We start from the raw sequence: 24437 nt of genomic DNA, 5'->3' as shown, positions 1-24437 counted from the left end.
ACATTCATGATTACTTTGTTATTCAAGTTTAGCTCATGTAAGGGTGTGAAAACATGCCTCCAGTAAGGATCATTTGAGGTTACATGGAGCAGTTGGAAGGCCAGCTATGTTTGTACAACACCTGTGACCCTGAATCATATAGATGAGCAGAATCTGAACTTTCCAGTGAGTCATCCTTTGATAATAAGCATGACCTATAGTGGGTGATGTTGAAATTGTTTATCCTCTGCCCTTCTAGAGACTGTGACAAAATTTTGAATAATGAGAGCTATTTTATTTAGACAAATTGAAGGAATAATATTTTCTGGAAGCACTGGAAATTTTCAAACAGAAACATGAAAATAATTTAATAAAAAACAAAAACAAGCCACCAGTCCTTCATCTCAATAAATACATCTTAAAAATTGACATTGTTCTAACTTGCACAAAATCACACGACTTTTTTTTTTTTTTTTTTTTTTTTTTACTGTGGTATAGTTGCTTTACAACGTCATGTTAGTTTCCATTGTACAACGAAGTGAATCAGCTATCTGTGTCCATACATCCCCTCCCTCTTGGACCTCTATCCCCCACATTCCATGACAAATGGACACTCATATCATATTTCAATGAGTAGATGAATTGTCTGAAAAAGACATATTTTGCATAGTTATAAATGTAGCATTTAATATTTTGCTTCATCATACTTAAGGTCAAGTCTGGTCTAACATCATATTATATCCATCAATTTTTTCATAGTCATTTTCCTCTGTCGATTCTCCTTGGGAACACATATTTTATTGTCAGTTTTTGCCAGTGACTACAGTAGATACAAAGGCTTCCCTGTAGCTCAGACAGTAAAGAATCTGCCTGCAACACAGGAGACCCAGGTTTGAACCCTGGGTCAGGAAGATCCTCTGGAGAAGGGAATAGCAACCCATTCCAGTATTCCTGCCTGACAAATCCTGGACAGAAGAGCCTGGTGGGCTACCATCCATGGGGTTGCCAAGAGACAGACATGACTAGCAACTAACACTACTACTATGGTAGATACAGGAGACAGTTATACAGCAGAACAAGATCTGAACTAGTAGAAAATACCTATGGTCAGCGATAACAACTAGCATTTTAAAGTTTAGATTATCAAGAAGAGCATAAGATAGTGATATACAAAGGAATGAGGTTTGTGACAAACAGTGGTCACAAGTTTTTCTCTGTCATAAACTTATAAATAGCTGTGGTTGCCAAGAGGAGTTTTCCCCCCATAGGTGTGGTATGGCTCATAATTATTCTTTTAGTCAAACAAACAAAATCCTCAGCATGATACATTTCACTTGAGAAGAAATTATTCTTAAGAGATCCTTTGAGATAAATGGGAGTCTTCAAATATTTTACATCCAAGGTTGGGAGAATATAAAAATGAAAAAGGGAAAAACTCTTGAATACTAGTGCTATCACAAAACTTAAAAGCAAGTTACATAACTTGCATAAAGAAGTTGAAATAGAAACTGCAAGGAAAATGAAAGAGGCATACTCCACTTCCACAGCTGGATCAAATACCGGCAATATTTGGCTCAGGATTTGAGTTCTGCTATCGTGGGCACTTCTTAAGCCCTAGGATAATAGATACTTTCATAGATTTCTTCCCAAAGAGTATTTTCAGAGCCCTCTTTCAGTCTTTATTTCTGAGACTGTAGATGAAGGGGTTCAGTATGGGCGTGACCACAGTGAACATCACTGAGACTGTTGCTTTTGAATGTGAGCTGTGGGTAGTAGCAGAGCTAAGGGACACTCCTATGCCTATACAATAAAGTAATGAGACACATGAGAGGTGAGATGCACAGGTGGAAAATGCTTTATACTTCCCCCCAAGCCAATGAGATTTCATGTATGGAGGAAACTGTCTTACAGTAGGAGTAAAGAATACACATGAGGGAACCACCAGCCAGCAACAGAGGTATAAAATACATTACTGCTATCAAGAAAGATGACAGAGCTGGCAGGTTGAATCATCTGATTGAGCTCACAGAAAAAGTGAGTGGGTGTACAGAAAGACAGTGGCAATACCATTATGCTTTCCAGCAAGGCATGAAGGAGACTGATGATCCAGGACAATAGCACCAGTAGTACACAGAGATGGGGGTTCATGATGACGATGTAGTGCAGGGGGTGACAGCCGCAAAGGGGTCATAGGCCATCATGATCAAGAGAAAGATGTCCAATCCTACAAAGAGTGTGAAAAAATACAATCGAGTTATGCAGCCTTCATAGGTGATAACTTGGTTCTGTGTCTGAATGTTCCACGGCAAATTTGGGATGGTGGTGGAGATGAAATAGAAGTCTACAAAGGACAGGTTGGAGAGGAAGAAGTACACGGGGGTGTGGAGGTGTGGGTCTGAGCTGACAGCCAGGATGATAAGCAGGTTTCCAAACAGAGTGATCAGGTACATGGAGAGGAAAAGTCCAAATGTGAAAGGTTGTAATTTGGAATTTGGAAGAAATTCTGAAACTCCTATTAGGTTCCTTGGTGTCATGTGTTGGAGGTGACTGCAAGGAAAGGGGAAAGCAAATGACTGATTATGGTACAATCGGACTTCACTTGCATTGTTGAAATGCCAACTATTTACATTTTGCTGTTAAAAAGTTTATTTCAATACTTTGTTCATGGATTTGGCAATGCATACAGGGTTTTGTAAAACAAAATCTCCTAAAATCCCATCATAGAGAAAGACTATCTCAAATAAAACATATGTAAATATATATATATACATGAAAGTGAAAGTGAAGTCGCTTAGTCGTGTCCGACTCTTCGCGACCCTGTGGACTGTAGCCCACCAAGCTCTTCTGTCCATGGGATTTTCCAGGCAAGAGTACTGGAGTGCATTTCCATCTCCTTCTCCAGGGGATCTTCCTGACCCAGGGATTGAACCCAGGTCTCCCTCATTGCAAGCAGATGCTTTAACCTCTGAGCCACCAGGGATTACACACACACACACACACACACACACACCACACACACACACACACACACACACAGCAACCATAAGTTCATTCTCTATTCCTGTGAGTCTGTTTCTGTTTTATAAATTCATTTGTAACATTTCTTTTTAGATTCCACGTTTAAGGGATGCCATATGATATTTCCCCTTCTCTGTTTGGCTTTCTTCACTCAGTATGACTATCTCCACATCCATTCATGTTGCTGCAAATGCCATTATTTCATCTTTTTAATTCATCTTAAGGAATAATGGATGTGGAAAATAAATGGAAATGTGCAAAAGTGTGATTTATTTGCATGAAGAAGATTCCTTTTCATTTTTGTTTAAGGCAAGGATTGCCAGTGAAGCATATTTAACTGACCACAAAATGCCATTAGTTAAAACAACAACAACAACAAAGAAAAACAAAAAAGAACAATGAAGAGTGTGTAAGATACCTGGCAGAGATTTTACCACACAAAATTTTAAAAGCTCACATATTCTGCACAAATAATTGTATACATATATGACATATTTAAGGGTGAATGCAATCTTGATGATAATAAGCCAGTTCCTAGTTTGAAAGAATACAATAAAATACAGGAGCAAAAAGATGATGAATTTCCTATTGAAAGCAAATGACTTTAACTGTCAGTTTTAAATGAGGACGTAATTAATCTACACATATATTTAATCTTATTGATAATGAAATAATTACAGAGTAAGCTTGTTGGCATACTCATTTCCACATAATAAAAGCTTTTTAATTTTAATACTAAGAGGCAGGAGATACTGTGAAATGTATGTCTCCTGAACTGCTGTTGCAGGAAAATGTTTGCTAGCATTCCTTGATCTGGATTTTACTGATTATAGCAAAATATGCTTCTTCTTAGAAAAACATCCTACATCACTGTACATCCCTCCATAGCTAGTACCCTCTATCTCTACTTCAGTTAATTACAAAGGTCCTTGTACTTATGAACATAAGTGCTTTTACTGAAAGCACTCTGTACCTCTCCTTCCCTCTTCTAATTGGGCTTCCATGTCCATCATTTAATGGTCAACGTTGACCCTTGTATTGTTGAGTTCAGTATTCACTTCTGTTTTCAGCATCATGAAATAATCCATCAATCAGTCAAGACAACAAACAACTGCAATAATCATGGCTCTGGGCTTAGTCTACATTGGCGCTCAGGCAAATTCAGGTCAATGTTCTTGGCTGTCATTCCCTCTAACTGTCTCTTGTAGTATTTATTGGACTCTTGGACTCACCTGGGTGGAGTTTCTGACAGCAAGGTCTCAATATATGTGTCCCAACTCCTCTTAGATGGCTGGTGATGGAGACAGAGGCTCTGTCTACAGACTAGACTGTGGAGTCAGGCATCAGTCCCCCAAATAGAGTTTTGACTCTGCAAGCACCAACCATGCCCCAATCTAGACCAAGGTTGCACAGGCTGAGGGACTGCAGCACAAGAAATATTTGTGGCTCCTTATGTCTGCTCGTTAGCATGTTTCCCTTTTGTAACTACTACCTCTAATAACTGATTTCCCTGTGAGAAAGTGGTCTGGACAGATAGGAAACGTTTCCTGCTCATACTCTGTGTCTGGGATTCTATGTTACAAGCCAGATGAATTCAGTATTCAATGTTTATTACTTCTTTAATAATTCCACCTGTCTTCCAGAGGGATAAACCTTAAGATCCCAACACCTCACCCCATCCCTGAGTTCAGGTTTTCTCCAGAGTCTAAGCTTCAGGATTCTGTCTTGGTTAGATCCCTAATCAAGGCACTGACTTCACTTCTGGTGAGCCACAGCCTTTTGATTCTAGAGAAAATTAGCATTCCCATCTTCAAAAGTGGGATAACTTTGATCCTTTAATATAAAACCTTGGACAGTGTAGTGCTTGGATTTATGAGAGTTTTGCCAAAGCAGTTAGGAGCTTAATGCTTACAGTACCAACTGAGAGCTGCCAGTTAGTCCCTCATTAGAAAATATTTGTTATAAGAAGTGTATGGATTTTAGGACCATATAGGGACTGCATAACTTAATTTTTAGAAAACTCTATTCTGTGAGCTGATACTATTCCAAACCCCATTCTCATTGCAGAAATGGGCTTATGGAAATTAGTGATCTGCACATTATAATTTGAATAAGGCAAGTGACTTTTTTTAATTCTCTCAGGTTGTTTCCAGTTTTCAAACTCTGGTCCAGCTGTTCTCAGAGATGTCTTTTCCATGTGTGATATTTGATTATGTTGAAGGGATGCTGCTAAACATCTACAATGCCCAGGACAACACCCAGCACAAAGAATGATCCTGCTACAAAAGGTCAACAGTGAGAAAATGAGTAAACCTATTCTAGACCAGGACTTTCCCCTCATCGCTGTGCATACCAGTCACCCAGACACTAGTTCATATGCAGTTTCTGATCAGCAGGTCTTGCCTGGTGAGTCAAAGGTTCCTGGATGGTGTTGATGGTGCCGGTACTGTACTGCAGCCATTTTTGAGTAAGCAAGGCTGTGGTTTCATTTCAGAATCTTGCACGTAGGTGTTTTTTTTTTTTTTTTCCCCCTCTCTTGCTCATGTTTACTAAAGTCAGAATACATATTTGGTCACCCTATACATGCTAATTTTTTTTTAATATTTTCATTTTAATTGCAACCCTGAGTTTACTTTCCTGCCCCACAACCCCCTTTATTATTATTATTATTATTTTAACTAATACAGTATTGTAAGGTAAAATAAAGTAAATAATGATAATAATAATTGCATATAGTTTTACATTTTCTTCTCTCCAAATTGTCGTCACCTGAACTTTTGAATGAAAAGTGTAAGCATTCACTCCATACATGTGATCAGTTCTATTTTTTTATTAGAAAAAAATATTTTTATTAGAAAAAAAAATTTTTGTTAGAAAAAAATTTATTTTATTATTATTTTTTCTTTTTTTTATACAAGGGCCCATGTATCACACCAAATAACATATTTCTGAAAAGTCTGAAATGCTATTTTTCAAAGATCCATGTGCATATATATATATATATATATATATATATATATATATATTTTTTTTTTTTCCCCTAACTTATGGGAATGGTACATCTCATGATTATTTCTTTTCTTTTTCTTTCTTTTTTTTTTTTTTTTACTTTATTTTACTTTACAATACTGTATTGGTTTTGCCATACATCAACATGAATCCGCCACAGGTGTACATGAGTTCCCAATCCTGAACCGCCCTCCCACCTCGTCCCCATACCATCTCTCTGGTCATTCCAGTGCACCAGCCCCAAGCATCCTGTATCCTGCATTGAACCTAGACTGGCAATTCATTTCTTACATGATATTATACATGTTCAATGCCATTCTCCGAAATCATGCCACTCCCGCCCCACAGAGTCCAAAAGTCTGCTCTATAACAAAATGAAAAATACTCAGTATGGCCTATTTTATTTTACAAAAAATAATTATTAAGTGATCCATGTAGACTCCTGAAATAAATGTGTGTATTTTCAAATATTTCACCTCCAAGATTGGAAATGTAATTGTGAGAGTAGGAAAATGAAAAAGAGAAAAATCAAGGATATCAGAAATATCACAAAATGCACAAAGTGTATAAAGTCAAAATCAAAATAGAAATGCCAAAGAAAATAGAAAGGCAATGCTCTACTTCCATAATTTGATCAAAGACTGGCAATATTGACCTCAGGATTTGCACTCTGCTATCATGGGACCTAGGACAATAGGGCATTTTACAGTCACCTTTTCAAAGAGTATTTTCAAACCCCAGTTAAGTCTTTATTTCTCAGGCTGTAGCTGAAGGGGTTCAGCATGGGTGTGACCACAGTGTACATCACCAGGCTCTTGCACTTGAGAGTGAGCTGTGAGTAACAACAGAGCTAAGGTACACTCCTAAACCCATACAATAAAAGAAGGAGATAACTGAGAGGTGAGATGCATAGATGGAAAATGCTTTATACTTCCCCTGAGCTGATGACATTCCTTGTATGGAGGAAACTATTTTAGAATAAGAGTAAAAGATACCAGTGAGGGGACCACCAGCCAGCAGAGCTACAGAATACATCACCATGCTATTGAGAAAGGTGTCAGAACAGACAAGTTGGATCATCTGATTGAGTTCATAGAAAAAGTGGGGGATTCCTAAGACTGTGCAGAAAGCCAGATGCAACACCATTAAGCTTTCTAACAAGGAATTCAGGACAATGATGACCCAGGAAACCAGCACCAGCAGTTCACAGAGCTCGGGGTTCATGATGACCAGGTAGTGCAGGGGGTGACAGATGGCCATGAAGTGATCATAGACCATCACGATCAGCAGTAAAATGTCTAGTACTACGAAAAGTGTGAAAAAATATACCTGGGTGATGCACCCTTCAAATGTTATAACTTTGTTCTGTGTCTCTATATTCCACAGCATCTTCAGGATGGTGGTGGAGTTGAAGTAGATGTCTACAAAGGACAGGGTGGAGAAGAAGAAGTACATGGGGGTGTGGAGTTGGGAGTCTGAGCTGACAGCCAAGATGATGAGCAGGTTTCCAAATACAGTGATCAAGTACATGGTGAGAAAAAAACCCAAACACGAGAGGCTGCAGTTCTGGTTCCTCTGAAAATCCCAGAAGATGAAATTCAGAAACCCTCCTTAGGTTGTTTGGTTCCATTTGGTGAAGGTGACTACCAGGAAAGGGGCAAAGTAACATGACTAATTTTCACACAAATGGGCAATACTCACATGGTTGAATTGCTGTCTTTTATATTTTGCCATAAAGATATTAACTTCAAAATTTTGCTCATAGATTTTGTGCACTTTGGGGAACCACTTGAGTCATCTCTAATTAGCAAACTTGTGTAACTGTCAGTGTTTTCACCAAGATGTCATGTATTCAAGTTTTAATGAAAAATTATTTCATGCCTCTTAAAAATATAAATTGAATAGTGACAAAGTCTGAATATTGTCATTGCAGGGAATGCAAGATGCTGAAAAAAAAGCTCCTAAGATCCCATTTTGTTGACAGGATATAATCCAACAAAAATTATATAGCATGTCAGATGGTGGCAAGTGGTATGAAAAAGAAGGAAAAAAAAAAAGGTCTGATGTAGAAAGTCAAAAGGGAGTATGATTTTTCATGTGTATTTAGGTAAGGCCTGTGAACAAGGTGATATTTGAACAGAGATTTTAAGGATGAGAGAACTAGGGCCATGAGCATACCTGGGGCAGTGCATCTTGGCAAGGTAGCAGCTAATTTGAAGGTCCTGAGGAAGGTATTTGTTTAAGATGTTCCAATTCAGAAAAGAAAGCCAGTCTGGTGAGAGACATGAGCAGGAGGGAGAGTGAGGAGAGACGGTTGAGGAGAGGATGTTGAGGAACGAGGTGTTCTCCCTCCTGCTGCTGAAAATTCAAGTCACAAGGGGTTCTTTATCCGTTTTTATCTTCTTCACTTTGTGAAATTCAATATTAATAAAGCCATATGCGAGACAATTGATGGAAAATCCAAAACCAAATTCTAAAGTAAAGGTTATGATGGTTATAACTTATGTCACTAATTCAATTTTTTATAACAAAAGGCATTGAAAGAGATAATATGACAGCAAGTTGTTATAAGATGAGATGGAAGCACTGAGTTAAAATTTCCTCTTGCTTAGAAACATATGGATTCCAATATGCACGTGGAAGATAAGGGTGACATTTATTCAAATGTAAAGAAGAGAAGTTTTCAAATGGAGGCTGAACATGAAGCAAATTTTAGAATAGATCTAGAATGAAAGGACCATGAGGAATAAGAGATGTGGAAGTAGTTCAAAATATGCAAAAGTGTGATGTATTTGCACCACGTATGAAGAAGAACATTCCTTTTCATTTTTGTTTAAGGCAAGGATTTGCAAGTGAAGAATATTTGAGTGATGGCTCAATTGCTTCCGTTAAAAAAAATATTGGAGAGAGCATAAGATGACTGACACAGATTTTACCACACAAAATTTTAAATTCTCAGAAATTCTGCACAAGTAATTGTATACATAATAACATATCTAAGGTCAAACTGCAATCTTGATCATAAAAATCCAATTCCTGGTTTGAAAGCATATAATAATTAAAAAAAAAAAAAACAGGAGCAAAAATAAGCTGAATTTCCCATATGAAAACAAAGAACTTGACTGGTCAGTTTTTAAAGGTGGCAGTAATGGGCTAACGATTCTACCAAATCAAACCAGTCAATCCAAAGGAAATCAGTTGTGAATATTCCTTGGAAAGACTGATGTTGAAGCTGGAGCTCCACTACTTTGGTCACGTGATGTGAAGAGCTGACCCACTGGAAAAGATCCCTATGCTGGGAAAGATTGAAGGCAGGAGAAGGGAACGACAGAGGATGAGTTGGTTGGATGGCATCACCAACTTGATGGACATGAGTCTGAGAAAGCTTTGGGAGTTGGTGATGGACAGGGAAGCCTGGCATGCTACAGTCCATGTGGTCACAAAGTCAGACACGACTGAGCAACTGAAATGAACTGAATGATTCTACACATATGTTTAATATTATACGTAATGAAATAATTGCAGGGTATGCTCTTTGGCATACAATTTTGATGTTTTTTTTTATTTGAATATTAAGAGGGTGGAGACACTGAAATGTATGCCTCATCAAGGGCTGTTGCAGGGGAAATGTTTGCCAGCATTCTAGGTCTGGATCTTATTCATCATAGTTAAATATGCTTCTGCTAGAAAAACATGCTATGTCAATGTACATCCCTCCTCAGCTAATACCCTATAACTCGACCTCAGTTGATGACAAACATACTTGGACTTAGGTTCTACTTTGACTGAAAGCACTTTGCACATCCCACTCCCTCTTCTAACTGGGCTTCTATGTCCATCATTTTACGGTCAACATTGACCCTTGCATTGTCAAGCCCACTACTCACATTTTTTTCAGAGTCATGAAATAATACATTAAGTTATCAGTCAAGACAACAAACAAACTCAGTGTTCATGGCTCTGGTTTAGTCTGCATTGGCTCTCATTCACTCAGGTGAATGTTCTTGGCTGCCATTCCCTTTGACCATATCTTGCAGTATTTACTGTGCTCCTGGACTCACCTGGGTAGAGTTTCTGAGAGGAAAGTCTCAACATAGATGCCCCAACTCCTCTTGGATGGTTGATGATGGAGGTAGAAACTCTGTCTACAGATAAGACAGTGGGATGGAGTCAAACATTGGTCCCTTAAATTGAGTTTTGACTCTGCGAGGATCAACCATGTCCCAATCTAGTCCAAGGCTGCACAGAGAGGGACTGCCGCACAGGAAATACTTATGGCTCTTTATGTCTATTCATTAGCATTATTCCCTTTCGTAACTACCATCTCTAATATCTAATTTCCCTGAGGGACACTGGTCTGGTCAGATAGGAAAAGTTCCTGCTCATAACCTGTGTTTAGGGTACAGAGTATACAGTTTTACAATTTCTGCACACCAAATTGCCGTCACCTGAACTTTTGAATAAAAGTGTATGCATTCCTTCCAGAAGTGATCAATTTTAATTTTTTTATGCAAGGACTCATGAATCACACAAAATAATATATACCTGAAAAAGTTTAAATTGAAATTTTCAAAGAAAATTGACATTTTCAAATATTTAAAGTAAATTTTTTTTATTTTAAAATCAAGAAAATTAAAAGGTATGTAATAAAGTAAAAGATATTATTCTTGTTTAATTGTTAAGTCATTAGTGACTGTTTGTATCCCCATGGACTGTAGCCTGCCAGGTTCCTCTGTTCATGGGATTTCCCAGGCAAGAATACTGGAGTGGGTTACTTCTATATTGTAAATTAATTATCCGTTTATACCCATAATCTTGATAGGAATGTAAATTGGTGCAGCTAACATGTAAAAGAGTAGGGAGACTGCTCAAAAGATTAAGCATAAGATTACCTTATGATCCAGCTATTCCAATTTGAGTATTTATACTAAAGATACAAAAACACAAATTTGAAAGGACATATGCAACCATAAGACCATCACAACATTATTATTTTTTTATTTTAACTTGAGGCTAATTACTTTACATTATTGTATTGGTTTTGCCATACATCAATGAATCCAAAAGGGTGTACATGTGTTTCTCATCCTGAACCCCCCTCCCACTTCTCTCCCTGTACCATCCCTCTGGTTCATCCCAGTGCACCAGCCCCAAGCATCCTGTATGCTGTATCGAATCTGAACTGGCAATTCATTTCTTATATTATACATGTTTCAATGCCATTCTCCCAAATCATCCCACCCTCTCCCTCTCCCACAGAGTCCAAAATACTGTTCTGTACATCTGTGTCTCTTTTGTTCTCTGGCATACAGGGTTATCATTACCATCTTTCTAAATTCCATATATATGTGTTATTATACTATATTGGTGTTTTTCTTTCTGACTTACTTCACTCTGTATAATCGGCTCCAGTTTCATCCACCTCATTAGAACTGACTCAAATGTATTCTTTTTAATGGGTGAGTAATACTCCATTGTGTATGTGTACCACAGTTTTCATATCCATTCATCTACTGATGAACATCTAGGTTGCTTCCATATCCTGGCTATTATAAACAGTGCTGCTCTGAACATTGGGGTACACGTGTCTCTTTCAATTCTGGTTTCAGTGGTGTGTGTGCCCAGCAGTGGGATTGCTAGGTCACAAGGCAGTTTTATTTCCAGTTTTTAAAGGAATCTGCACACTGTTCTCCATAGTGGCTGTACTAGTTTGCAATCCCACCAACAATGTAACAGGGTTCCCTTTCCTCCACACCCTCTCCAGCATTTATTGCTTGTAGACTTTTGGATCGCAGCCATTCTGACTGGCGTGAAATGGTACCTCACTATGGTTTTGATTTGCATTTCTCTGATAATGAGTGATGTTGAGCATCTTTTCATGTGTTTGTTAGCCATCTGTATATCTTCTTTTGAGAAATGTCTATTTAGTTCTTTGGCCCATTTTTTGATTGGGTCATTTATCTTTCTGGAATTGAGCTGTAGAAGTTGCTTGTATATTTTTGAGATTAGTTGTTTGTCAGTTGCTTCCTTTGCTATTATTTTCTCCCCTTCTGAAGGCTGTCTTTTCACCTTGCTTAGAGTTTCCTTTGTTGTGGAGAAGCTTTTAAGTTTAATTAGGTCCCATTTGTTTATTTTTGCTTTTATTTCCAGTATTCTGGGAGGTGGGTCATAGAGAGTCCTGCTGCGATTTATGTCAGAGTGTGTTTTGCCTATGTTCTCCTCTAGGAGTTGTATAGTTTCTGGTCTTATGTTTAGATCTTTAATCAATTTTGAGTTTATTTTTGTGTATGGTGTCAGACAGTGTTCTAGTTTCATTCTTCTACAAGTGGTTGACAAGTTTTCCCAGCACCACTTGTTAAAGAGATTGTCTTTTTTCCATTGTATACTCTTGCTTCCTTTGTCAAAGTTAAGGTGTCCATCGGTGCATGGATTTATCTCTGGGCTTTCTATTTTGTTCCATTGATCTATATTTCTGTCTTTCTGCCAGTAACATACTGTCTTGATGACTGTGGCTTTGTAGTAGAGCTTGAAGTCAGGCAGGTTGATTCCTCCAGTTCCATTCTTCTTTTTCAAGATTGCTTTGGCTATTTGAGGTTTCTTGTATTTCCATACAAATTGTGAAATTATTTGTTCTAGCTCTGTGAAAAATACCGTTGGTAGCTTGATAAGGATTGTATTGAATCTACAGATTGCTTTGTGTAGTATACTCATCTTCACCATATTGACTCTTCCGATCCATGAACATGGTATATTTCTCCATCTATTAGTGCCCTCGTTGATTTCTTTCACCAGTGTTTTATAATTTTCTATATATAGTTCTTAAGTTTCTTTAGGTAGATATATTCCTAAGTATTTTATTCTTTTCGTTGCAATGGTGAATGGAATTGTTTCCTTAATTTCTCTTTCTATTTTCTCATTATTCAGTTCAGTTCAGTTCAGTTGCTCAGTCGTGTCTGACTCTTTGTGACCCCCATGAATCGCAGCACATCAGGCCTCACTTCCATCACCAACTCCCGGAGTTCAGTCAGATTCACGTCCATAGAGTCAGTGATGCCATTCAGCCATCTGATCCTCAGTCATCCCCTTCTCCTCCTGCCCCCAATCCCTCCCAGCATCAGAGTCTTTTCCAATGAGTCAACTGTTCGCATGAGGTGGCCAAAGTACTGGACTTTCAGCTTTAGCATCATTCCTTCCAAAGAAATCCCACGGTTGATCTCCTTCAGGATGGACTGATTGGATCTCCTTGCAGTCCAAGGGACTCTCAAGAGTCTTCTCCAACACCACAATTCAAAAGCATCATTTCTTCAGTGCTCAGCATTCTTCAGAGTCCAACTCTCACATCCATACATGACTACTGAAAAAACCATAGCCTTGACTAGACAGACCTTAGTCGGCAAAGTAATGTCTCTGCTTTTGAATATGCTATCTAGATTGGTCATAAATTTTTTTCCAAGAAGTAAGCGTCTTTTAATTTCATGGTAGCAGTCACCATCTGCAGTGATTTTGGAGCCCCCCAAAATAAAGTCTGACACTGTTTCTATGATTTCCACATCTATTTCCCATGAATTGATGGGACCGGATGCCATGATCTTAGTTTTCTGAATTTCAGCTTTAAGCCAACTTTTTCAGTCTCCTCTTTCACTTTCATCAAGAGGCTTTTTAGTTCCTCTTCACTTTCTGCCAAAAGGGTGGTGTCATCTGCATATCTGAGGTTATTGATATTTCTCCTGGCAATCTTGATTCCAGCTTGTGTTTCCTCAGGTCCTGCGTTTCTCATGATGTACTCTGCATAGTGGTTAAATAAGCAGGGTGACAATATACAGCCTTGACGTACTCCTTTCCCTATTTGGAACCAGTCTGTTGTTCCATGTCCAATTCTAACTGTTGCTTCATGGCCTGCATACAGATTTCTCAAGAGGCAGGTTACGTGGTCTGGTATTCCCATCTCTTTCAGAATTTTCCACAGTTTATTGTGATCCACACAGTCAAAGGCTTTGGCATAGTGATCAAAGCAGAAATAGATGTTTTTCTGGAACTCTCTTGCTTTCTCGATGATCCAGCGGATGTTGGCAATTTGATCTCTGGTTCCTCTGCCTTTTCTAAAACCAGCTTGAACATCAGGAAGTTCACGGTTCACGTATTGCTGAAGCCTGGCTTGGAGAAATTTGAGCATTACTTTTCTAGCATGTGAGATGAGTGCAACTGTGCAGTTGTTTGAGCATTCTTTGCATTGCCTTTCTTTGGAATTGGAATGAAAACTGACCTTTTCCAGTCCTGTGGACACTGGTGAGTGTTCCAAATATGCTGGCATATTGAGTGCAGCATTTTAACAGCATCATCTTTCAGGATTTGCAACAGCTCAACTGGAATTCCATCACCTCCACTAGCTTTGTTTGTAGTGATGCTTTCTAAGGTCCACTTGACTTCACATTTCAGGATGTCTGGCTCTAGATGAGTGATCACACCATCATGATTATCCGGGTTATGAAGATCTTTTTGTACAGTTCTTCTGTGTATTCTTGCCATTTCTTTTTAATATCTTCTGATTCTGTTAGGTCCATACTATTTCTGTCCTTTATCAAACCCATCTTTGCATGAAATGTTCTCTTGATTTCTCATTATTAGTGTATAGGAATGGAAGGGATTTCTGTGTGTTGATTTTATATCCTGCAACTTTACACTATTCATTGATTAGCTCTAGTAATTTTCTGGTGGAGTCTTTAGGGATTTCTACGTAGAGGATCATGTCATCTGCAAACAGTGAGAGTTTTACTTTGTCTTTTCCAATGTATTCCTTTCATTTCTTTTTCTGCTCTGACTGCTATGGCCAAAACTTCCAATACTATGTTGAATAGTAGTGGTAAAAGTGGGCACCCTTGTCTTGTTCTTGATTTTGGGGGAAATCCTTTCAATTTTTCACCATTGAGGATATTTGCTGTGGGTTTTCCATATATACCTTTTATTATGTTGAGGTAAGTTCCTTCTATTCCTGCTTTCTCTAGAGCTTTTATCATAAATGGATGTTGAATTTTGTCAAAGGCCTTCTCTGCATCTATTGAGATAATCATATGGTTTTTATTTTTCAATTTGTTAATGTGGTGTATTATGTTGACTAATTTGCGGATATTGAAGAATCCTTGCATCCCTGGGATAAAGCCCACTTGGTCATGGTGTATGATCTTTTCAATGTGTTGCTGGATTCTGATTGCTAGAATTTTGTTAAGGATTTTTGCATCTATGTTCATCAGTGATACTGGCCTGTAGTTTTCTTTTTTGTGTGACATCTTTGTCAGGTTTTGGTATTAGGGTGATGGTGGCCTCATAGAATGAGTTTGGAAGTTTATCTTCCTCTGCAATTTTCTGGAAGAGTTTGAGTAGGATAGGTGTTAGCTCTTCTCTGAATTTTTGGAAGAATTCAGCTGTGAAGCCATCTGGACCTGGGCTTTTGTTTGCTGGAAGATATCTGATTACAATTTCAATTTCCGTGCTTGTGATGGGCCTGTTAAGATTTTCTATTTCTTCCTGGTTCTGTTTTGGAAAGTTGTATTTTTCGAAGAATTTGTCCATTTCTACCACGTTGTCCATTTTATTGTCATATAATTGCTGATAGTAGTCTCGTATGATCCTTTGTGTTTCTGTGTTGTCTTTTGTGATCTCTCCATTTTCATTTCTAAATTTATTGATTTGATTTTTCTCCTTTTCGTTCTTGATGAATCTGGCTAATGGTTTGTCAAATTTATTTATCCTTTCAAAGAACCGGCGTTTGGCTTTGTTGATTTTCGTTATGGTCTCTTTTCTTTTCTTTCTTTTTTTTTTTTTTTTTTGCATTCATTTCTGCCCTAATTTTTAAGATTTCTTTCCTCCTACTAACCCTGGGGTTCTTCATTTCTTCCTTTCTAGTTGCTTTAGGTGTAGAGTTAGGTTATTTATTTGACTTTTTTCTTGTTTCTTGAGGTATGCCTGTATTGCTATGAACTTTCCCTTTAGCACTGTTTTTACAGTGTCCCACAGGTTTTGGGTTGTTGTGTTTTCATTTTCATTCGTTTCTATGCATATTTTGATTTCTTTTTTTTATTTCTTCTGTGATTTGTTGGTTATTCAGAAGCACGTTGTTTAGCCTCCATATGTTAGAATTTTTACTAGTTTTTCTCTTGTAATTGAGATCTAATCTTACTACATTGTGGTCAGAAAAGATGCTTGGAATGATTCAACTTTTTACATTTACCAAGGCTAGATATATGGTCCAGGATGTGATCAACCTGGAGAGGGTTCCGTGTGCACCTGAGAAAAAGGTAAAATTCATTGTTTTGGGGTGAAATGTCGTCCTATAGATATCAATTAGGTCTAACTGGCCTATTGTATCATTTAAAGTTTGTGTTTCCTTGTTAATTTTCTGTTTAGTTGATCTATCCATAGGTGTGAGTGTGGTATTAAAGTCTCCCACTACTATTGTGTTATTGTTTATTTCCCCTTTCTACTTGTTAGCATTTGTCTTACATAGTGCTCCTATGTTGGGTGCATATATATTTACAATCATTATATCTTCTTGGATTGATCCTTTGATCATTATATAGTGTCCTTCTTTGTCTCTGTTCACAGCCTTTGTTTTAAGTCTATTTTATCTGATATGAGTATTGCTACTCCTGCTTTCTTTTGGTCTATATTTGCATGGAATATCTTTTTCCAGCCCTTCACTTTCAGTCTGTATGTGTTCCCTGTTTTGAGGTGGGTCTCTTGTAGACAACATACATAGGGCTCTTGTTTTGTATCCATTCAGCCAGTCTTTGTCTTTTGGTTGGGGCATTTAACCCATTTACATTTAAGGTAATTATTGATAAGTATGATCCCGTTGCCATTTTCTTTATTGTTTTGGGTTCGAGTTTATACACCCTTTTTGTGTTTCCTGTCTAGAGAATATCCTTTAGCATTTTTTGGAGAGCTGGTTTGGTGGTGCTGAATTCTCTCAACTTTTGCTTATCTATAAAGCTTTTGATTTTGCCTTCATATTTGAATGAAATCCTTGCTGGGTACAGTAATCTGGGCTGTAGTTTATTTTCTTTCATCACTCTAAGTATGTCTTGCCATTCCCTCCTGGCTTGAAGAGTTTCTATTGAAAGATCAGCTGTTATCCTTATGGGAATCCCCTTGTGTGTTTTTTGTTGTTTTTCCCTTGCTGCTTTTAACATTTGTTCTTTGTGTTTGATCTTCGTTAATTTGATTAATATGTGTCAGGGGGTGTTTCATCTTGGGTTTATCCCGTTTGGGACTCTCTGGGTTTCTCGGACTTGGGTGATTATTTCCTACCCCATTTTAGGGAAGTTTTCATCTATTATCTCCTCAAGGATTTTTTCATGGTCTTTCTTTTTGTCTTCTTCTTCTTGGACTCCTATGATTTGAATGTTGGGACATTTAGTATTTTCCTAGAGGTCTCTGAGATTGTCCTCATTTCTTTTAATTCGTTTTTCTTTTTTCCTGTTTCATTTATTTCTACCATTCTATCTTCTACATCATTAATCCTATCTTCTATTCCTTATTCTACTATTTGTTGCCTCCAGAGTGTTTTTGATCTCATTTATTGCATTATTCATTATATATTGACTCTTTTTTATTTCTTCTAAGTCCTTGTTAAACCTTTCTTGCATCTTCTCAATTCTTGTCTCCAGGCTATTTATCTGTGATTCCATTTTGATTTCAAGATTTTGGATCATTTTCACTATCATTATTCCGAATTCTTTATCAGGTAGATTCCCTATCTCTTCCTCTTTTGTTTGGTTTGGTGGGCATGTATCCTGTTCCTTTACCTGCTGGGTATTCCTCTCTCTCTTCATCTTGTTTATATTGCTGAGTTTCAGGTGTCCTTTCTGTTTTCTGGCAGTTTGTGGCGTTTTCTTTATTGTGGAATTTCCTTGCTGTGGGTGGGGTTGTACAGGTGGCTTGTCAAGGTTTCCTGGTTAGGGAAGCTTGTATCGGTGTTTTGATGGCTAGAGCTGGATTTCTTCTCTCTGGAGTGCAATGAAGTGTCCAGTAATGAGTTATGAAATGTCATTGGTTTTGCAGTAACTTTGGGAAGCCTGTATATTGAAGCTCAGGGCTGAGTTCCTGTGTTGCTGGAGAATTTGTGTGGTATGTCTTGCTCTGGAACTTGTTGGCCCTTGCATGGTGCTTGGTTTCAGTCTAGGTATGGAGGCATCTGATGAGCTCCTGTCAATTAATGTTCCCTGGAGTCAGGAGTTCTCTGGTATTCTCAGGATTTGGACTTAAGCCTCCTGCTTCTGGTTTTCAGTCTTATTTTTACAGTAGTCTCAAGACTTTTCCTTCTATACAGTACAATTGATAAAACATCTAGGTTAAAGATGAAAAGTTTCTCCACAGTGAGGGACATTCAGAGAGGTTCACAGACTTACATGGAGAAGAGAAGAGGAAGGAGGGAGTTTGAGGTGTCCCAAATGAGATGAGGTGGAATCAAAAGAGGAGAAAGCAAGCTAGCCAGTAATCACTTCCTTATGTGTGCTTCACAGTCTGGATGGCTCAGAGATGTTCACAGAGTTATACAGAGAAGAGAAGAGGGAGGAAGGAGACAGAAGTGGCCAGGAGGATAAAAGGGGGGAATCAAAAGGAGCGAGACAGATCTAGCCAGTAATCAGTTCCTTAAGAGTTCTCCACAATCTGGAACACACAGAGATTCACAGAGTTGGGTAGAGAAGAGAAGGGGGAGGGAGGGAGACAGAGGCGACCTGGTGGAGAAAAAGGAGAGTCCAAAGGGGGAGAGAGCAGTCAAGCAAGTACTGAAGATTGGGCTCTTAAAGGTACAAAATTGATAACAAATACCAAAAAGCAAAGATTAAAAATCTAGAGTAGAGGTTGGATTTTCAAAAATATAATATTAAAGAAAAGAAGAAAATTTAAAAAAAAATATATATATATATATATGAAGTTTGCTTTAAAAAAATAGGGTCTTTTTTTTGCGAAGTAATAGTAGGGTATAAAAATGAAAATTAAAGGAGTAATAGAGGACTTAAAAATTTTTAAAATATTTAAAAAGAATGATCATAAAAATAGTAAAAATATATCTAGGACTTTCTCTGGTGGTATTGTGGGCAGTGTGGGGTCAGTTCATTTTCAGATAGTTCCTTGGTCCAGCTTATACTTCTCAAGATCTATAGGCCCCTTCCTATGTAGTCAGTACTAACTATAGGGTTTTAATCTATTGCACCTGTCACTTCCAAGGTGGTTCCCTCTGTTTTAGCTTCTTCTGTTGGCTGGTCTCTTCAGTATCTGATTTCCTCCCTAACACTAGGCGGGTGGTGGTGGACATTTTTTAGGCTCACTTGTTCAGTCGCGCTGTGGGGAGGGAGGCATGCTGCAAACAAATAACACTGGCATGTGTTCACAGGGCCTCAGTCACACTGGGCCTGCCCCTGCACACGGTGCATGTGACCTCCCTGCCCACACTGCTCAGGCTCTAGGTTGCTACTAAGCCGCTCAGGTTTGGGCACTCTGGTAGTCCTCAGAGGCGCAGATTCGGATGGGCCTGTGTTTTGTGCCTTTCCCAGGTCCAAGCAGCTCAGGTGATAAGGTGTTTGGTGAGCATGGTTGCTGCTACTTATCATCTCCCCCATTCCTGTCACTCGGTTTTCTGGGTGTACTACTGAGCACCTTCTCAGGGGGATGTTGACTGCCCAGAACCCAAGAAGTCTTGTTTAGCAAAGAAGCCTGCTTGCAGATTGGTAGATAATGTCTCTCTGGGGCTGCGATTGCACCCTTCTGGCTCTGGCTGCCTGTCACCAGAGGAGGATGGTCTGCAGCCGGCTATCTCTGTTCAGTCCTTTGTTCTGTGCGTGGGCCTGGTGGTGTCTTAGGTTAGGGCTGGCTTTTCGCTTGGTAGCTATCCCACAGTCTGGTTTGCTAGCCCAAGTTAGTTTGCTCAGATTGCCCTCAGGGCATTCAGGCTCCATCCTTACTCTAAGCAATGCAGACCCCGCCTCCCTGCCCAGCCCCCACTTGCTAGTGATGGCAGGCATTTGTGCTGCTTCTTCACCGGGGGGAGTTGCCGTTGGGCTCGTAATCTGTGGGTTTTAATTATTTATTTATTTTTCCTCCCTGTTATGTTCCCCTCTGTGCTTCCAAGGCTCGCCACAGACTCAGCAGTGAGATTGTTTCCTGGTGTTTGGAAATTTCTCTCTTTTTAAGACCCTCTTCCCTCGATGGAGCTCCGTCCCTACCTATTTTGTCTCATTTTTTGTCTTTTATATTTTTTCCTACCTCCTTTCAAAGACAATGCGCTGCTTTTCTGGGTGCCTAATGTCCTCTGCCGGCATTCAGAAGTTGTTTTGTGGAATTTACTCAGCGTTTAAATGTTCTTTTGATGAATTTGTGGAGGAAAAAGTGGTCTCCCTGTCCTATTTCTCCACCATCTTAGGACCACCTACAAAATTATTTTCAGTAGCCAAATATGGAAACAACTTAAGTGTCCATCAATGAATGAATGGATAAAGAAGAAGGCATATATGTATATAAAATGTAATGCTACACAGTTATACAAAAATGTTGAAATCTTGAAGGAGAAGACTAAGATGGCAGAGTAAGAGGATGTGAAGCCCACCTTGCCCACAAACACATCAAAAATAATCTACACATGACATATACACACAACTGAGTTTAAAATAGATAACTAATAAGGACCTACTATATAGCACAGGGAACTCTATTCAATATTCTGTAATGGCTTACATGGGAAAAGAAACTAAAAAGAGAGGATATACCTACATGTATTACAGATTCACTTCTCTGTACCCCTGAAACTAACCCAGAAATGTAAATCAATTATAGCACAGTAAAAATTTGTAAAAAGTAGTTGCAGAAATAAAAACATGTGATAAAGTTCAACATCCATTCATGATAAAACAATCCTCATCAAAGTGGGTATAGAGGGAACATATCTCAACAAAATAATGGCATTTATGACATAAACACAACCAAAGTCATATTCTACAGTGACAAGTTGAAAGCACTTCCTATAAATTTAGACAAAACAAGGATGTCTACTCCCTCTACTTCCAATATTCACTCCTAATACTTCAAAATACTTACAACATTTCCCACAGTAATAGAATTAATATTCCTAAAATTGAGGGCTTCCCTGGCGGCTCAGATGGTAAAGATTCAGCCTGTAATGGTGATTGCAGGCTGGTATTACAGGTTCATCAACCCCTGGGTCAGGAAGATCCTCTGGAGAAGGGAATGGCTACCCACTCCAGTATTCATGTCTAGGGAATCCCATGGATAGAGGAGCCCTGTCAGGCTACAGTACATGGGGTCGCAAAGAGATGGACACAACTGAGGGACTAACACACATACATGCCTAAAATTCATATGGAACCACAAAAGAACATGAATAGCCAAAGCAATTGCAAAACAAAATCAACCAACCAACCAAACAACCCCCTCCCCTCCATGACAACAAAGTTGGGCTTAGCATTCTCCTAAATTTCAGACTATACTGCAAAGCTACAGTCATCAAAATGGCATGGTACAGACACAAACAATCAACGGAGCAGAATAGAGAGCCAAGAAATAAACCACACACTTATGGCCAATTAACCCATGACAAAGAAGGTAAGAATAACAATAAAAAAAAACAAAAAAGAGTCTTTCAACAAGTGGTGCTAATAAAACTGGACAGCTATGTAAAAAGAATTAGATTAAAATATTTCTCACACCATATGCAAAATAAACAAAAATGGATTAAAGACTTTAATGTAAGACTGGAAACCATAAAAATCATAGACGATAATTAGGTAGAACAGTCTTTGAGCTAAATAATAGCGATATTTTTTGGATCAGTCTCCTAAAACAAAGGAAATGAAAGCAAAAATAAACAAATGTGACTTAATTAGACTTGAAAGCTTTTACAAAGTACAGAAAGCCACTGAGAGCTTATTGATACAACAATCACAATAAGCAAATGTGAAGGCAATTGTAAAAAGCTGCTACTTCTTATTTTGGGCATTTACATCAATATTTGAGACAGCATTCATGCTCATTCTATTTTTCAAGTAATTTCAAAAGACTGTATTAAAATGTGATCCTATTGAGGTTACTTTCCAGGAAACCAGGGAAAATTGTAATAAAATAAGTACTTGTGGAGAAAAATAGGTAAGCCTGAATTACAGACTGGGCAAGAATTCAACCTCTCTTGTCAGTTGCCCTTTGATCATAATAATGGAAGAGTTCTCTGATTATAATGAGGATTTATAATGGATGATATTCAAATGTACATTCATTGATTCTTTTATTATTATGGATAACTTTAGAAAAAAGTGAGATGTTTAACTTAGAGCTATGGAAAGATGCGTGAGTGGGAATTACTGTAAGTGTTCAAGGGGAAACAGGAATATAATACAGCACATCTCCTAGTTATAAATGAGTTCCTTTCCAAGAGTGTATTCTTCAGTCCAATTTGTTCACAAGCCCAACAAAGTTGGCCTAGGTACCCAACTAGCACTATCAGTTACATAGTACTATCATCAGTTTCCCTGGAGAAATGGAAACCCACTCCAGTATTCTTGCCTAGGAAATCCCATGGAGAGAAGAACCTGGTAGGCTACAGTCCACTGGGTTACAAGAGTTGAACATGACTGAGCGACTAAACCATAGCCATCACTGTAATAGGTTTACACTACTTTTCACACAAATAACACATAAAAAATAAGTAAAAACATAAAGAAAACCTTTTTAATTTTACTCTATAGTGCCGTGAAAAGTACAGTGGTAGAGTACAGCAGCTGGCATATAGGGGTTGGCATTGAGTGAACAGACAAAATTGTTGAATGGAGGAGGGAGAGGAGATGGGAGAGGGCAGAGATGAAGGATCATTAACAGTAGGAGATGGAAGCTGAAATTTCACTCATGCCTGATGTTGACGGCACAGGTTCTGGTTCCTTGCTGGATTCATTTGATCTACCCTCTTGAAAAAACTTTTCAGTAGCTCTTGGGATACTCTGGTACCTTAGTTGGAAAATAATCCACCTGCAATGCAAGAGACCCTGGTTCAGTTCCTGGGTCAGGAAGTTCCCCAGGAGACAGGATAGGCTACCGACTCCAGTATTCTCTGCCTTCCCTGGTGGCTCAGATGGTTAAAAAAAAATCCACCTGCAATGCAGGAGACCTGGGTTCGATCCCTGGGTTGGGAAGGTCCCCTGGAGGAGGGCCTGTGACCCATTCCAGTGTTCTCGCCTGGAGATTTCCACGGACAGAGGAGCCTGGTGGCTAGAGTCCATGTGGTCACAAAGAGTTGGACATGAATGAGTTACTAAGCACTTGAAAAAACAATCTACTGATATCTTGATGTAGCTTTTTCTCCTATCAGAGATGACATGGCAGTACTGGATTGCATTCTGAACAGCTACTAAAACCTTCGTGTACCATTCTGCAATCAGGTCCTATGCCTCAAAAACTCATTTGTTGTTGTTCAGTTGCTCAATCATGTCCAATTCTCTGAGACCCCATGGATTGCACCACACCAGGCTTTCCCACCCATCACCATCTCCTAGTTTGCTCAGACTCATGTCTATTGAGTCAGTGATGCCATCCAACCATCTCATCCTCTGTCGCCCCTTCTCCTGCCCTCAATCTTTCCCAGCATCAGGATCTTTTCCAATGAGTTGACTCTTCTCATCAAGTGCCCTCTCAAATCAAGAAATTCCTTGGCTCTTTCCTGTGTTCTGGATCTCTCCTGTTCTTCAGTTACATCTTCTTCCTCTTGTCTCTCTTATTAGTTTTGCTGAGCCTCCAATTCCTTCTTTTCACCTTGCTCCACTGTCTCAGTTATTTTTGTTTCCATCATTATTACTTGGTGCTTTTTAGCTGTACCAGCAATATCACCACTGCTTTTATGCTTTCTTCCAGACATCCTGGGCTTGAAATAAATATAGAGTACTACTCTACCCTATGTAATACTCTACACACATACAAACACACACACACACACACACACACACACACACACACACAATGTGTCACCTAAAAGATCTTTTGGGCAAAAAGACCACGTATATATGTACATGTATCTATATATAGAGAGAGACACACACAAGTTGACACTTGAAAAAGAGAGTTAAGGGTTCTAACTTTTCATAGTTAGAAATCCTCCTGTAACCTGACAGTTATTTTTCTATATCACTGATACAACAAATTATAATAAAAATAATATTAAATTCTCTTGGTTGTTAAGCATATTTTTAGATGATTAATGCAATTCAAAACTATTACTTCAGGGAAATAGGAGAAAATTTGCTTGGGATGACATGTATCATTTAAGAAGTAATTATTGTTAATAAACATATGATGTCCCATCAAATAATAGATTCTCCAAACGTTTTGACCAAAAGGCAGGAAAATTTTGAAGTAGGAAAATATAAAAACTGCCTATG

General features: G+C 38.5%; 2 pseudogenes; both read right to left on the bottom strand.

The window, feature by feature from the left end:
* Positions 1 to 1651: 1651 nt before the first annotated feature.
* On the bottom strand, positions 1652 to 2513 carry LOC128050447 (olfactory receptor 7A10-like; annotated as a pseudogene).
* A 4223-nt stretch (positions 2514 to 6736) lies between these two features.
* Positions 6737 to 23917, bottom strand: LOC128050440 (olfactory receptor 7A10-like; annotated as a pseudogene).
* Positions 23918 to 24437: the final 520 nt, after the last annotated feature.

Source organism: Budorcas taxicolor, chromosome 7 (genome assembly GCF_023091745.1).
Source record: "Budorcas taxicolor isolate Tak-1 chromosome 7, Takin1.1, whole genome shotgun sequence".
Taxonomy (NCBI): domain Eukaryota; kingdom Metazoa; phylum Chordata; class Mammalia; order Artiodactyla; family Bovidae; genus Budorcas; species Budorcas taxicolor.
Note: the sequence above shows the minus strand (reverse complement) of the source record. Positions and strands in the feature narration are given on the sequence as shown.